We start from the raw sequence: 3,608 nt of genomic DNA, 5'->3' as shown, positions 1-3,608 counted from the left end.
GTCAAAATGGGAAAGAAATACATCCAAACCCATGATACTGTATACATCCAAAACCATGATAATGTATACATCCAAAACCATGATACTGTATGCATCCAAAACCATGATTCTGCGTACATCCAAAAACATGATACTGTATCTAACTTGTCAAAGTTGTAACATTAGTTCTGTCTGAAGATTTACCGGTCTCTGAGAATTAACCAAGAACTGACAAGGGTAATTAATTAATTAGGCGTTACAAGACATCGACAGCAGGAAGAATGCGACCAACACTACTAAAAAGGCGCCCTTGCCGTGCCATTGTTTCCACAATGCCGTGACTCGGATTCGAACCGAGGTTGCTGCGGCCACAACGCAGAGTACTAACCACTATACGATCACGGCGAGCTACCGGAACGCCACGACGCAGCGTGTTCCTAGTGCAGCTCTTGAGACGGGACTGACCAATGTCCTGTCATCCTTATGTTATTATATCTCAGAGGTCCCAGCTGACCGTAACGAGGAGCTACGAGTTTCTGCTTGGTCTTGGGAACACACCACACAAAAAAGGCGGACAAAAAAGTGCCTGGAAAGTCTAGCGTGATGGCGCCTGGGAAAACTAAAAGTCGGGACGTGGCGGCAGGAAAATCCCGAGTTCGAGTCCAGTCTGGATGGAATGAGACCCTGGCTCAAAAAAAATAAAAGGCTCAGTCCCTTGCTGTTAAAACTGCAGCGAGACGGAGGGATTTAGTCCCCACCAGCGCCCCGACCAAAAGCGCTTGCGCACACTCGCAAGTCCCGCCGTTGATGATAGGCGGAAACGTACGCCAGCACACCAATGACGTCAGGAGGGGGAGGGGCGCCCAATAGAGAAGAGATCAAGCAAGGATCCCTGACCTTAGGTTCCCGGTAGCTCGCCGTGATCGTATAGTGGTTAGTACTCTGCGTTGTGGCCGCAGCAACCTCGGTTCGAATCCGAGTCACGGCATTGTGGAAACAATGGCACGGCAAGGGAGCTGTGTTTTGTTCCGTTTTAATACTGACCTACCAGTCTAGAAAATGGATCTCAAACTCCAGTGACAGTTAAGAACAATACCGAAACTGAACTTCTCTAACACAGAAGCTTCACAGTTTGTGATGGGACAAGGGTCATTTTTCTCCGCAAAGTAAAAAGAATACATCGTCACGAGAAGTGTAATGTACATATGTGTATCTTTTCGTGGTTTTTCTTAGTTTCGTAAACATTTATGGCTTTTTACAAACTTCCATCAAAGCTCTAGAGTAGACGCCAGAGTAACGAGGCTCCGCAGAGTGCGTCACCCTTGAGAAGCTCTTATTAAGTAGGATGGGACTCTGTCAGCAGCAATTTAATGTTCAAAGACTTGAACACAGTCATGAAAAGGCATTGTGATTCCTCTCCCTGGGTTATCTTTGACCCGCCCGCCCCTACAGCTATGTCGGGACTGGCGGGGCAGACAGCAAATGCTCCTCAAGAACCTGTTGAATGTGTGGGCACCTGTCGGTGGGGACAGGAAAAGACACTGAAAGCCAAGCGAGCAGGAAAAGCAGGCGGATACCCTGCAGTCTCGGACTTGAAATGGTGAAAGGATTTAGTTGGTGTTTAGCGAAATCTCTGGTGGCTCTGAAGGAGAGGGTAGGTGGGCACTTCGAACTCACTCGTCAGAAACTACGGTCACATTCTCTGTTTAGCAAATAGCCACTGCCCTCTGTGAAAGCCCTCACATTCTAGGCGCCGTGTGGGCGCCAGCGATGATGGACAAGAAGAAAAACCGGACCGAGTCCCAGCTGCCGCCCTGAAGGGTCAGAGGTGGGCGCAAAGCCGAGAGGGAGCATCAAGGAGGGAGGATTTAGCCATCCAGGAGTGGGAGAGGCTGGAAGGGAGAGGCGGGCGGGGTTGAGGTTGATATACTTTCATTGAGCTACGTTTACGACGTCAACCCAGTACTGAGAACTTTTGCACATTCCGCAAATGTCACTCCGGAATGGGTCTCTGCTGGGGAGAGAGGTAGGATCAGAAGCCGGGATCCAATAGGGAACGCTCCTGCAGGCCCACTGGCAAGTGTCCAGGCCACCCTCCTCTCTAAGACAGTAAGCTCGGGTCCCTGGATGCTCAAGAGGTCTCTTGCCGACCCCCACACTGTCACAGGCGAATTCTTTGCCCAAGGCTAAGGGATCGAAAATCTCAGAGTTAAGCGGCGAAAGCGCAATGCGCCTGCGTATTCTCAGACCATAGATTATAGTCCCGCCCAATAAATGGGTCATTTAGTGACGCAAGAAGTGGGATGGTCTATGAGTATTCAAGAGAATATTTTTCAGAGAAATCTGACAGGTCCCCGGTAGCTCGCCGTGATCGTATAGTGGTTAGTACTCTGCGTTGTGGCCGCAGCAACCTCGGTTCGAATCCGAGTCACGGCATTGTGGGAACAATGACACGGCAAGGGGTCTGCTTTTTTTTTCAACCTTCTTACAGGAACCACAGCTTCTCTCTCTCCCTTGAATATTGAATTCTTCTAAAAAAAATCGCCGCCTCCAAGAATGCTTTAACATTCTAAATACGACTTCAGATCGAACTGTTTCTAATGCCCTCCTCCTGGAACGCGGTGTCTAAGCCATTCAACACGAGAGAAACAGCACCCTTATGACCTGGTGGGGTTTTTCTCTCTCCGTTCTTCTTTTTTTTTTTTTTTTTTTTTTTTTTTTTTTTTTTTTTTTTTAAACTGCTTCGTTCGTTTGTAATTACAGACTGCATTTGTCCAAGTCTAACCGAAAGGTTCTTTCTCATTCTTCGCTTCGTCTGCCAGGTATTGCCAGTTTCCAGCACCATTCTCCTGTCATAATAGTCCTGGTGTTACAAATACTTGTATTCATGTATGGAAAGAGATTCCTCTGCTTACATCAAATACCTATACCTCTAACTCCCCCAAAAATTATAATCTGAGAACAGAACACGAGGGGATCTCTGCCCAGGTGGGGAAGGGTAATCACACTGAGGGACTCTCCACCCATCTCGAGGTCTGTCTTCCTTGCGTCTCCCACCTCCCAGCCCTGATTGCCAGCTAGCACGAGCAGAGGACAGTTTAGGTGGTGAAACAGAAGAAAGAGACTATCCATTAAGACCTGAATTTAGAGACTAGAAGAGGAAATTGTCTTGGCAGTCCACTTGAAAGCCCTCCAGTCTCTTAAGATACAACAGAAGCAGGACCACTAGGACTAGGAAATGCAAGAGCTTCGTTGGCAGGATTTGCAGAGTCTGTTTGTTGCTTGTTTTTCTCTAGCTTTTATTGTTGCTTTTATTGTTTTAGGATTTGGGTTCTTTTTACAGATCTTTTAAGAATATTCATTTTGTTTTATGTGCATTTCTATTTTGCCTACATGTATAGTACATACCCAGGGAGGCCAACAGAGGGCAGTGGACCCCTGAGACGGGAGTGATGGAACTGGACCTGGGTTCTCTGCAAGAACAGTGAGAGCTCTTAACCACTGAGCTCTCCAGGAGCTCACTGGGATCCCCAGGCTTCAGTCTTCCCAGGGTTCAGATTATGGATATGTACCACCATTCAGATGCTCTGACTAAGTCTTGGCCATGACTGTGTTCCAAACACACACAA

At 47.6% G+C, this 3,608-nt stretch overlaps 3 non-coding genes across 3 annotated transcripts; 2 read left to right on the top strand and 1 right to left on the bottom strand.

Annotated features, from left to right (window-relative positions):
* Positions 1 to 312: 312 nt before the first annotated feature.
* Positions 313 to 384, bottom strand: Trnah-gug. Its single transcript has one exon. It is a non-coding gene; the product is annotated as a tRNA-His (tRNA).
* A 511-nt stretch (positions 385 to 895) lies between these two features.
* Positions 896 to 967, top strand: Trnah-gug. Its single transcript has one exon. It is a non-coding gene; the product is annotated as a tRNA-His (tRNA).
* A 1,376-nt stretch (positions 968 to 2,343) lies between these two features.
* On the top strand, positions 2,344 to 2,415 carry Trnah-gug. The gene has a single exon. It is a non-coding gene; the product is annotated as a tRNA-His (tRNA).
* Positions 2,416 to 3,608: the final 1,193 nt, after the last annotated feature.

Source organism: Microtus ochrogaster, assembly GCF_000317375.1.
Source record: "Microtus ochrogaster isolate Prairie Vole_2 chromosome 14 unlocalized genomic scaffold, MicOch1.0 chr14_random_1, whole genome shotgun sequence".
Taxonomy (NCBI): domain Eukaryota; kingdom Metazoa; phylum Chordata; class Mammalia; order Rodentia; family Cricetidae; genus Microtus; species Microtus ochrogaster.
The sequence above is the reverse complement of the archived record's forward strand: the minus strand, read 5'-3'. Positions and strand labels throughout refer to the sequence as shown.